Source organism: Leucoraja erinacea, chromosome 10 (assembly GCF_028641065.1).
Source record: "Leucoraja erinacea ecotype New England chromosome 10, Leri_hhj_1, whole genome shotgun sequence".
NCBI lineage: Eukaryota > Metazoa > Chordata > Chondrichthyes > Rajiformes > Rajidae > Leucoraja > Leucoraja erinaceus.
Window position 1 is genome coordinate 35,988,880 of NC_073386.1, and position 13,197 is coordinate 36,002,076.

The 13,197-nt window shown below is 43.2% G+C and overlaps 1 protein-coding gene across 1 annotated transcript in view; it reads left to right on the top strand.

Annotated features, from left to right (window-relative positions):
* The window catches only part of astn1 (astrotactin 1), a 1,772,582-nt gene that overhangs the window by 274,359 nt on the left and 1,485,026 nt on the right, over positions 1 to 13,197 (top strand). The gene's annotated exons all lie outside the window — the stretch shown is intronic.

Below are 13,197 nucleotides of genomic sequence, written 5' to 3' on the forward strand. Positions count from 1 at the left end.
AAAATACACAGTAAAACCTTAAGTTCCTAATGTACCCTGCTCAGTTAAAAAAACTTGAGGAAAATCTATGACCATGTTGGCTTTCTCTGGGTGCTCCGGCTTCCTCCCACACTCCAAAGACCAACAGGTTTGAACGTTAATTAGCTTCAGTAAAAATTGTAAATTGTCCCGTATCCTCTGTCATTCTGTGTTTCTTTTGATGCTGAAATATCATTCCCTGCAGTGGAGAGTTCAATTTTTAGACACCATCTTTCTTTCTGTCTATGCCCAGAACTGGTCGTTACTGGTTACCTGTGATGTTTACACATTTAACCTCCCTCCATCAGTAGTTTAGTTTAGTTTAGAGATACAGTTTGGAAACAGACTGTTTGGCCCACTGAGTCCACTCCAACGAGCGATCACCCGTACTGTAAGCAAATTAACTTACAAACCTGTACGTCCTTGAAATGTGTGAGGAAACCAGAGCTGAAAGTATCATTTTGAACTTGAGGAAAAAAAGAAATGCTGAATTATCAGGCCCAGTAGCTGCACAATCTCAAGGAATCACAGTGTGTATATCATCTGTAGGTTATTCCATGGGATCAAGAATGGCTTGCTTCCACGACAAAATACACAAATTGCTGGAAAAGCTCAACATGTCAAGTCAAGTCAAGTCAAGTCAAGTTTATTTGTCACATACACATACGAGATGTGCAGTGAAATGAAAGTGGCAATGCTCGCGGACTTTTGTGCAAAAGACAAACAACAAAACAACCAAACAACTTATAAACACAATCATAACACACATATTCTTTTACATAATAAATAATGGAAGGAAAAACGTTCTGTAGAGTTAGTCCCTGGTGAGTTAGGCGTTTACAGTCCGAATTGCCTCTGGGAAGAAACTCCTTCTCAACCTCTCCATTCTCACAGCATGGCAACGGAGGCGTTTGCCTGACCGTAGCAGCTGGAACAGTCCATTGCAGGGGTGGAAGGGGTCTCTCATGATTTTGTTTGCTCTGGAGTTGCACCTCCTGTTGTATAGTTCCTGCAGGGGGGTGAGTGAAGTTCCCATAGTGCGTTCGGCCGAACACACTACTCTCTGCAGAGCCTTCTTGTCCTTGGCAGAGCAATTCCCAAACCAGATGGTAATGTTCCTGGACAAGATGCTTTCCGCCGCCGCTGCATAGAAGCACTGGAGGATCCTCGGAGACACTCTGAATTTCCTCAATTGCCTGAGGTGGTAAAGGCGCTGCCTTGCCTTTAATGTCCCATCTACACTCATCCCACCTACCTGCGCTTGGCCCATACCCCTCCAAATGTGTCCTGTCCATGCAAGCTCTTCCAAGTTCTTTGTTTGACGGAGACTGAGTTTCATTAGAATCTAGAAACCTTCCCTCCACCACTTTCCACCTGATCAGCAACAGTAGTCAACCTCAGTGTATATTAGTTATGAAGCAATGTGGAAGGGAATGTGCAGTCTGGTATTAGGGCGAGGAGCCAGAAAAATTACAGCAATTGCCCTACAGGCATGAAATTCAGATGGTTGAATAAACTGTGACAGTTTGATTCCTGAACATCCAAAAATTGATTCCAATTTGTAAATCATCTTTAATTCTCAGCAGAGCGTTTTCACAGGTGTTCCCTCGTTTGCATTTTAGGTTTTATTTCCACTTAAAGGGGAAAAAAACAGATTCCAATAGAATGTCTAATAATTAACGTTCCACTGATATGTTTAAATGTCCTTCAGTTACAAAATATAATCAATGCCCATAAAACTGTTTCTAAGGCAGAACATTATTTATTATGAGTTCCAGAGGAAGTAGTTGAGGCAGGTACATTAACACCATTTAGAAGACTTTAGGTGAGGTATGCGGATAGGAAAGGTTTAGGAGGATATGGGCCTTTGGGAGGGACTAGTGCAGATGGGCTATTTTGTACACTAATCTGAAAGACAGTTACCAATATTAAAACATCAAGTAAAAAATATGACATTAATTTTAGTTTACTTCAGTTTAGAGATGCCGCATAGAACCAGGCCCTTCTGCCCACCGAGTCACACCGACCAATGATCACCCCGTATACTAACACAATCCTACACACGCAGGACAATTTACATTTTTTTATCAAAGCCAATGAACCTAAAAAGCTCTGCATCTTTGGAGTGTTGGAGGAAACCAGAGAATCAGGAGTAAACCTACGTGGTCACAGGGAGAATGTACAAACCACCCATAATAGTCAGGATCGAACCTGGGTCTCTGGTGCTGTGAGAAAATGATTCTACTGCTGCGCCACTGTGCTGTCCTAAATTATTAATCTTGAAAATCATTATTTCAAGTTTACTTGTGAAAAGTTGCTGAATTAAAGGACAGTTGGTGGAATATTGAGAGTCAAAAAGTTTCATGCAAGTTGCCTTACATCAGAATGTGGTTGCCACTGTAAATTTTGGGAAGCACAGTGGATATCCTGGAAGTTAGAAGGCCTGAATAGAATGGGTGTGGAGAGGATGTTTCCACTTGTGGGAAAGTTGAGGACCAGATGCCATAGCCTCAGAAGAAAAGGACATACTTTTAGGAAGGAGATAAAAATGAATTTCTTTAGTCAGAGGGTGGTGAATCTGGGAATTAATTGCCACAGATGGCTGTGGAGGCCGTCAATGGATATTTTTATGGTGGAGATTGACAGATTCTTTATTAGTACGGGCATAAGGGGTTATGGGAAGAAGGCAGGAGAATGGTGTTAAGACGGAAAGGTAGATGAGCCATGATTAAATGGCGGAGTGGACTTGATGGGCGAATGGCCTAATTCTGCTCTTATCACTTAGGGACTTATGAAGAGACATTGCAGTGATTTTGAACATTAATTCAAAGCCCAATTATTGCAAATGTTGGAATGATAAAATGATTACAGAAAATATGAAAAAATACCCAGCAGATCTAGCAACATTTGTTTCAAAATCCTAGTTAACATTTTAGGTCAATTATGTTTCTTCAGTTATGGGTAGGTTCATCATTTTCTGAGCAAAAGACTCTGCGATTTTACCCCTTCTATTCCTCTCATGATCTTGTACATCTCTATAAGATCATCCCATGTCATCCTACGCTCCAAGGACTAACTTCTCCCAGTAGCTCAGGACATTGATTCCTGGCAACATCCTTGTAAGTCTTTCACGAATTACTGATGCTTACCAATTCCGAATACAAGAAGAATGAGATGAAATCCAGCTTTTTTGCTTCTTAGTTTAGTTTAGAGGTACAGCGCGGAAACAAGCCCTTCGGCCCACCGAGTCTGTGCCGAACAGCGAATCCCGCACCCTAACGCTATCCTAAACACTAGTGACAATTTATAATTTTCTCGAAGCCAATCACCTACAAACCTGTACATCTTGAAACTGGAGTACCCGGAGAAAACCCACGAGGTCATGGGGAAAACCTTCAAACTACGTAGTCAGCACTCGTAGCCAGGATCGAACCTGGGTCTCTTGCGCTGTCTGGCGGCAACTCTACCGTGCACCACCTTTTTAGTTTTTTTTTACAAGTTTCTCATTTTGCTGTGTGATCCATGGTCTGCTATTTTCCTAGCTGGGAATAATGTATTCATTTCAAACCATCGACAAGACATTTGTTCCATAACCATAACCACTCATCTAACATTATTATTATTATTATTATTATTATTATTATTATTATTATTATTATTATTATTATTATTATTATTATTATTAAATTCTTTATTTCAAACAGAATAAAAGAATAAAAAAATAAAACAAGAATATTTATTAAGTGTCAGAAACAATATTTATAAATAAATGAAATTGTATGTGTCCGAAAAGGAGCAGGAAGAAGCCAAAGCTTATTAATTCCCACTGCTTATTCAACTGCTTTATAATTATCTTATACAAATTTAGCGGCTATATGTACACCATATGTACACCAGCAGCTATATATACACCACATTATTTACATTTATACACTAATCAAATATTTATAAAGCCATACAAAAAAAGAGAAAAGAGAAAACCCTCATATACTATACAGTATCTTTTAGTTATATATACAACCCATCACCCTATAATCACCCTTCCCAATACAATCAGTATAACAAATATTCTACTCACAATCACTTATCCTCATCCCAATATCCTTTTAAAAAAGTGTTTTTGTACATCTTTTTAAAATGAATTATGCTTGTGCTAAGTTCTGACCTTGGTCTGACCTTGAGATTCAAATCGGCATTCAATGTTAATTATACTTGTATGTGATATTTAACATTGTAGGTTGTTGTGTGATATGTAACGTTGTAGGTTTTACTGTAGCCGTATGCTCGGATTTAATTCAATTGCATGGTTTTAGAGTGCATTTCTCAGTCAAGCATTCAATTTAAGTCATATTTGACGTCTTAATCCAAAGAATTGAGATCTATTTCAAGATCTCAAAAATATCTATTTCGTCTTTTTCCCAAGGTAAGGGAATCATTATTGCATCAAGGTGTTCCCTGCAACCTGTTTCTCTCACGGTTCACAGACTCGCCAGCTGCCTGCCACATTTGTGGGCTGGAAGAGTCTGTGTACCACGTGTACATGGAGTGCGTGAGGCTGCAGCCCTGTTTGAATACCTAAACGGGCTGCTCCTTGCCTTCTGGCAGCACTTTTCACCCAACATCCTTATCTTTGGACACCCTCTGCGTAGGGGAGAGGGTAGGGCTGAAGATGTCCTGGTTGGGTTGCTCCTGGGCCTGGTCAAGCTGGCCATCCATGTGTACCTGGACTTTCAGAAAGCATTTGATAAGGTCCAACATAGGAGATTAGTGGGCAAAATTAGGGCACATGGTATTGGGGGTAAAGTGCTAACATGGATAGAGAAGTGGTTGGCACACAGGAAACAAAGAGTAGGGATTAACGGGACCCTTTCAGAATGGTAGACAATGACTAGTGGGGTACTGCAAGGCTCGGTGCTGGGACCGCAGCTATTTACAATATACATCAATACTTTGGATGAAGGGATTCAAAGTAACATTAGCAAATTTGCAGATGATGTGAGGAGGATGCTATGAGAATGCAGGGTGACTTGGACAGGTTGGGGGAGTGGGCAGATGCATGGCAGATGAAGTTTAATGCGGATAAATGTGAGGTTATTCACTTTGGTAGCAAAAACAGGAAGGCAGATTACTATCTAATTGATGTCAGGTTGGGAAAAGGGGAAGTTCAATGGGATCTGGGGGTACTTGTACATCAGTCTATGAAAGTAAGCATGCAGGTACAGCGGGCAGTGAAAAAAGCGAATGACATGTTGTCCTATATAACAAGAGGAATCGAATATAAGAGTTGTACAGAGCCCTAGTGAGACAACACATGGACTATTGTGTGCAGTTTTGGTCCCCTAATTTGAGGAAGGACAGTCTTGCTATTGAGGGAGTGCAGCGTAGGTTTACAAAGTTAATTCCCGGGGTGGCGGGACTGTCATATGCTGAGAGAATGGAGCAGCTGGGCTTGTACACTTTGGAGTTTAGAAGGATGAGAAGTGATCTCATTGAAGGGTAGCTAATTTAGAAGGATGAGAGGCAATATAAGATTGTTAAGGGCATGGACACGTTAGAGGCAGGAAACATGTTCCCGATGTTGGGGGAGACCCGAACCAGGGGCCACTGTTTAAGAATATGAAGTAAGCCATTTAGAACGGAGATGAGGATACACTTTTTCTCACAGAGAATGGTGAGTCTGTGGAATTCTCTGCCTCAGGGGGCGGTGAAGACAGGTTCTCGGGATGCTTTCAAGAGAGAGCTAGGTGGGGCTCTTAAAAATAGCAGAGTCAGGGGATATGGGGAGAAGGCAGGAACGGGGTACTGATTGAGGATGATCAGCCATGATCACATTGAATGGCGGTGCTGGCTCGAAGGGCTGAATGGCCTACTCCTGCACCTGTTATCTATTGTCTATTGTCTAAAACAGGTACATGGGTAGAATAGGTTTTGAATGTTTAATGGGCGTAATGTTAGCCCCATAAAAGCACTTGTAGTCAGGATCGAACCCGGGTCTCTGGTGCTGTAAGGCAGCAGCCCTCCTGCTGCACCATCATACCACCCCTTGTTCTAATGTATAAAACTTAAGGCATTGGAAAAATCATTTGATCAATGACAATTTTATTTTAAAAACTGATCTGCTTAGTGTATTAATATGCTGAATTATAATAGTGGTTGATTCACAGTAATTAGACGCACATTAGAAGTGCTGTAATTGCCAGCATACATTATCCAGTTGGAATCAAAGGAGAGGGGGTTTGATGTTGTTATCTATTATAAACATTAGACTTGCAAAGAACTGAGTAGAATCTTGAAATGCTGTCCAATCAATATTGCTCTTTCACTGTGGTTAAACGTTTCATGAATTCATTATCAGGCTAAGCTATTATTTTATATTTATCATGTCAGTGCATCTGTTTTACATAGAAGTGCAGCTGTTACATGGTTTCTTTACATCATGTTTACAAGAGAATGTGTTTGGTACCCTGAGCTGCATCTTAATGCAGAGTGAACCCATAGGTTGGGATAGGTTGTGCTGATGGACTTGGCAACAATTTGTGAAGCCTTGGTTCTTCCCACTGATTTCCCCATTCAATGCACGCAAACTCCTCCAGAGCAGCGGGCTGGCGATTATCATAAATTAGCTGCTCAATTAGAGCGATGTTTCAGCACATTGATTAAATCAGGTTCATGGACTAGATTGGATAAATGCACACTGTCTTTTACCTAGAGTTGGGGAAATGAGAACAAGAGGATATAGTTTGAATGTGGTGGGAGGGGGGAGTTTTAATAGGAATCTGAGGGGTAACCTTTTTACACGAAGGGTGGTGGGTGTATGGAACAAGATGCAGGAGGAGGAAGTTGAGGTAGATACTATTGCAAAGTTTGAGAAATATTCGGAGAGGTACATGGATAGGATTTCTTTGCAGTTCGACTTGTCAGCCAAGTCGGGCACAGCTGATCCCACTAACGGTGATCTGGTGCCGTCAGCCGCTGCTGGCTGTCCACAACTCCGTAGTACTTCCCAGCCAGTGCAGCCCTTGTGGACTCCTGTCCATAGTTTCCCCCTGTGAAAACCAGCACGGGAAACAAAGCATGATCGCAGTAATTCCCTTACCTGTCGATCTTGGTTTTAAAAAACTTGCCGCTGCAGGGGAATGCTCCCTCCCGCTGGCTGTTTCAACTTGTTAGAGTCAACGGCTCTGATCTGTGTAGCCTTCCCGCCCGGCCGTGGTGTTGATCTGGCCGGCGCGGGTGCTAAGTCGGGCACAGCTGATCCCATTCATGGTGATGCTGGTGCCTTCAGCTGCTGCTGGCTGCCCGCAACTCCGCGGTCCTCCCCAGCCAGCTTTAGACGCAGCCCTTGTGGACTCTATTTTTGTCCAGTTTCCCCCTGTAAAAAACAGCGCGGGAAACAAAAAATGACCGCAGAGTAATTCACTTCCTGTCGGTCGCGGTTTCAAATTTACCGCTGCGGGGGAACGTCGTTCCACCCCGTCTGTCGTTTCGCAATGCGTGAAGCGATATGTCATGCATGCGTCCTGGCGGGTTCTTCACGTAATCAAATTTATCGCTGCGGGGGAACGTCGTTCCACCCCGTCTGTCGTTTCGCAATGCGTGAAGCGATATGTCACGCATGCGTCCTGGCGGGTTCTTCACGTACTCACTCACGTAACTCCGAAGTAAAATGCTAGTTAAACACACCAGAGTAGATACACATTGGAGTGAAAAGCAGAAAAGGGTGCATGAGAGCGGCGACCAGCAGGGAGATGCAGATAGAAGGAGGTAGTGGATCCACAATCTTGCTGGATAAAGAATTTCAAATATTAACCACCCTCAAGGAAGTTTCTCTATCCTAAATGACCTGCGTCTTATTCTGCCCCAGGTTCCTTGGCCAGGGCAAGCATCCTCTCTGTATTCAGCCTGTTGAGCTCTCTAAGAATTCATTGGTAAACCAGCATCTGCAGTTCCTTTTTCCTACCTTTTGACTGTTCCCACTGCAAAACTTTCTCGAGATATACCTACTTTGAAGAAGGTCTCCTCAACCTATCCATGTTCTCCAGGGACGCTACCTGAACTGCTCAGTTTCCCCAGCATTTTGTGCACGGAATCTGCAGTTCCCTGGTTCTACTCTCTATAACTTTTGTAAGTTTCAGTGAGATGGGCTATGGATCAAGTGCAGGAAGAGGAGATTATTTTCAGAGCAGACATTGTGGGCCAAAGGGCTTGTACCTGGGCTGTACCTGGGCTACACTGTGCTGTAACTGGGCTACTCTGTGCTGCAATATTGATTTCTCTAACTTCAAGTAACTCTTGCTTTCCCTCTCTCTTCATCCCTCCCCCTTCCTAGTCCCCCCCAATTAAATCGTATCTCTGTATGCCTCGTTGTCAACTTCTCCCAACTAACAATGATCTATTTTACATTTTTAATAGTCAATAGACAATAGGTGCCGGAGTAGGCCATTCGGCCCTTCGAGCCAGCACCGCCATTCAATGTGATCACGCCATTCAATGTGATCAGTACCCCGTTCCTGCCTTCTCCCCATATCCACTGACTCCGCTATTTTTAAGAGCCCTATCTAGCTCGCTCTTGAAAGCTTCCAGAGAACCTGCCTCCACCGCTCTCTGAGGCAGAGAATTCCACACTCACCACTCTCTGTGAGAAAACCACACTCACCACTCTCTGTGAGATTTTCCTTGATCTATATTCCCTTTGATATCTTGTTTTCACAACTTACACTTCCTTATTTCTGTATCTCTCCTCTCCCCTGGCTCTCAGTCTGAAGAAGGATCTTGACCTGAAACATCACCCATTCATTCTATCCAGAGATGCTGTCCCATTGAGTTACTCCAGCATTTCAAGTTCAAGTTCAAGTGAGTTTATTGTCATGTGTCCCTGTATAGGACAATGAAATTCTTGCTTTGCTTCAGCACACAGAACATAGTAGGCATTTACTACAAAACAGATAAGTGTGTCCATATACCATAATATAAATATATACACACATGAATAAATAAACTGATCAAGTGCAAATAACAGAACATGCGTTATTAATAATCAGAGTTTTGTCCGAGCCAGGTTTAATGGCCTGATGGCTGTGGGGAAGTAGTTATACCTGAACCTGGTTGTTGTAGTCTTCAGGATCCTGTGCCTTCTACCTGAAGGTAGCAGGGAGATGAGTGTGTGGCCAGGATGGTGTGGGTCTTTGATGATACTGCCAGCCTTTTTAAGGCAGCGACTGCGATCAATCCCCTCGATGGAAGGAAGGTCAGAGCCGATGATGGACTGGGCAGCGTTTACTACTTTTTGTAGTCTTTTCCTCTCCAGGGCGCACAAATTGTCGAACCAAGCTACGATGCAACCGGTCAGCATGCTCTCTACTGTGCACCTGTAGAAGTTAGAGAGAGTCCTCCTTGACAAACCGACTCTCCGTAATCAGCTCAGGAAGTAGAGGCACTGATGAGCTTTCTTGATAATTGCGTTAGTGTTCTCGGACCACGAAAGATCTTCAGAGATGTGCACGCCCAGGAATTTGAAGCTCTTGACCTTTTCAACCATCGACCCATTGATATAAATGGGGCTGTGGGCCCCCCTCCTACTCCTTCCAAAGTCCACAATCAGTTCCTTGGTTTTGCTGGTGTTGAGAGCCAGGTTATTGTGCTGGCAGCATATGGACAGTTGCTCGATCTCTCTTCTATACTCTGACTCATCCCCATCAGTGATATACCCCACAACAGTGGTGTCGTCAGTGAACTTGATGATGGGGTTCGCACTGTGACGGGCTACGCAGTCATGAGTATAGAGTGAGTACGGCAGGGGGCTGAGCACGCAGCCTTGAGGTGCTCCCATGCTGATTGTTATCGAGGCTGACACATTTCCACGTATACGAACAGACTGTGGTCTGTGAATGAGGAAGTCGAGGATCCAATTGCAGAGGGATGCGCAGAGACCCAGTTCTGCGAGTTTGGTAACCAGCTTGAAGGGGATGATAGTGTTAAATGCCGAGCTGTAATCGATGAATAACAGCCTGACATATGAGTTTTTGTTGTCCACGTGTTCCAGAGCGGAGTGGAGGGCCAGCGAGATCGCATCCACTGTTGATCTGTTGTGGCGGTAAGCGAACTGCAGTGTGACATTTTGTGTCAACCCTGTCGGTTTAGTGTTGGCTGGCTTAGAGTCATAGAGACATAGAGTTTTACAATGTGAAAACAGGCCTTTGGCCTAACTTGCCCACACGGACCAACATGCCCTATCTACACGAGTCCCACTTTCCTGCATTTGGCTCATATCCCTCTAAACCTGTGCTATCTATGTACCTGTCTAATTGTTTCTTAAAAGTTGCGATAGTACCAGCCACAACTGCCTCCTCTGACAGCTCGTTCCATACACCCACCACTCTATGTGTGAAAAAGTTATCCCTCAAGTTCCTATTAAATCTTTCCTCCCTCACCATAAACCTATGTCCTCTGGTTCTAGATTCCCCTACTCGGGGAAAGAGACTCGGTGTGTCTAACCGATCTGAAGCTCACATGATTTTGTACACCTCTATAAGATCACCCCTCACCCTCCTACGCTCCAAGGAATAAAGTCCTCACTTGCTCAACCTCTTCCTATAGCTCAAACCCTTGAGTCCTAGCAACATCTTTGCAAATCTTCTCTGCACCCTTTACAACTTAACAACCTTCTGCACAAGGTTTGCACAAATTTACCCCAAGCACCTGGAGGATCAACATGGTGAAGACCTTACAACCTCATCACATAATTCAGAAGGGTGGGATGGAGATCAGTTGGAGGAGAATAATATGCTAATTGGATCCCCAGTTTCTCACATTGCTATTGCACCAAAGAATATGGTTTACACTATCTTTGTCACAACCCCATTGACCCACAATAGTCCAGGAACCAACCTTTCTTTTCATATTGGCCCTCACTATCACCCCCACCTCTTTTCTTAGGCTCTCATCAATATTAACCTCAGGTAGACACAAAATGTTGGAGTAACTCAGCAGGTCAGGCAGCATCTCTGGAGAAAATAATAGATGACTAATTGGGTCAATACCCTTCTTCAGGCTGAAGGGTCTCGACCTGAAATGTCACCTATTTATTTTCTCCAGAGATGCTGCCTGACCTGCTGAGTTACTCCAGCATTTTGTGTCTTTCTTCGATATAAACCAGCATCTTCAGTTCCTTCCAACACAATATTAATCTCACATTTTTCAACGAAGAAATCGAAGATCATTTTGCATCAAATAATCAAGAACAGTCAGGATGGAAATATGATGAAAAGGAATTGCACTTGTGTGAGTAAGTAAAGCACAGGTCTTCACTGGCACAGTACTTTTCTCAGCTTCCTATGTGCAGCTACAGTTGCTTATATTCTTCCTTTATCAGTTATATCTCCACGGTGCAACTTTTGTGGCTTCAGAGAGATGGATGCAGGCTACTGGCATTCCTGCTCAGACTGACTGCATTCAGCTGCTCTGTGATGCTCTTGGCTGATAGTCTGTGGGGTTGGAACTTGTGCGAGTTCACTCAGAGACTATTCAATCACCTCCCATGCAGAGCCGAATTTAGCACAGGAACACAGGATAGTTCGCAGGTTGTGCATGAAAAGTGGAAGCATTTTAAGCAAATCGCCCTTTTCCACTGATCTTTGTTTATTATTCTTCTCACATTCCAGCCTATATCTATCAGTATATATTTACCTGAAAGGTAAAGTTTGCGGATGACACAAAGCTGGGTGGCAGTGTGAACTGTGAAGAGGTTGCAGGGTGACCTGCACAGGTTGAGTGAGTGGGCAGATGCGTGGCAGATGCAGTATAATATAGATAAATGTGAGATTATCCACTTTGGCGGCAAAAACAAGGGGGCAGATTATTATCTCAATGGGGTTAGGTTAGGTAAGGGAGAGGTGCAGCGAGACCTGGGCGTCCTTGAACACCGGTCACTGAAAGTTGGCTTACAGGTACAGCAGGCAGAGAAGAAAACTAATGGAATGTTGGCTTTCATAACAAGAGGATTTCAGTATAGGAATAAAGATGTTCTTCTGCAGTTGTATAGGGCTCTGGTGAGACCACATCTGGAGTATTGTGTACAGTTTTGATCTCGTAATTTGAGGAAGGACATCCTTGTGATTGAGGCAGTGCAGCGTAGGTTCACAAGATTGATCCCTGGGATGGCGGGACTGTCATATGAAGAAATATTGAAAAGACTAGGCTTGTATTCACTGGAGTTTAGAAGGATGAGGGGGATCTTATAGAAACATATAAAATTACAAAAGGACTGGACAAGCTAGATGCAGGAACAATGTTCCCAATGTTGGGCGAGTCCAGAACCAGGGGCCACAGTCTTAGAATAAAGGGGAGGTCATTTAAGACTGAGGTGAGAAAAAACTTTTTCACCCAGAGAGTTGTGAATTTATGGAATTCCCTGCCACAGAGGGCAGTGGAGGCCAAGTCACTGGATGGATTTAAGAGAGAGTTAGATAGAGCTCTAGGGGCTAGTGGAGTCAAGGGATATGGGGAGAAGGCAGGCACGGGATATTGATAGGGGACGATCAGCCATGATCACAATGAATGGCGGTGCTGACTCGAAGGGCCGAATGACCTCCTCCTGCTATTTTCTATGTTTCTATGAAATAAAGTAAGAGAAAATAGTGTTAGAGGAGTCAATTCAAGTGTTTAATTGCCAGATGTCCCGAAATAGAATAATAAAATTCTTACTTGCAGCAACACCACAGATATGTAAACATAGTAAAACCAAGTAATAAATCAAAAAAAAGTTTTGAATACATGTATACTGTGTATGTATACAGTATGTTCAGTGTATTTATAGATCAAAAACAGGTTGAGACCCTACTTCAGATTGAAGAAGTCTGAAGAAGGGTCGTGACCCGAAATGTCGCCTATTCCTTTTCTCCAGAGATGCTGTCTGACCCATTGAGTTATTCCAGCTTTTTGTGTTATCTTCAGTGTAAACCAGCATCTGCAGTTCTGCAGCTCCTTCCTATACACATCTGTCACTCTCTCTCTCATTCTCACAATATACACACACACACATATATATTTCATTGTTCCATTCCAGGACATATGGCAATAAAACACTCTTGACTCTTGACTCCTCTGACACTATTTATTCTTACTTTATTCCAACACAGAAGGGAACTAGCAACCCATTGTGTGCCAGAGGAGAAAACCCAG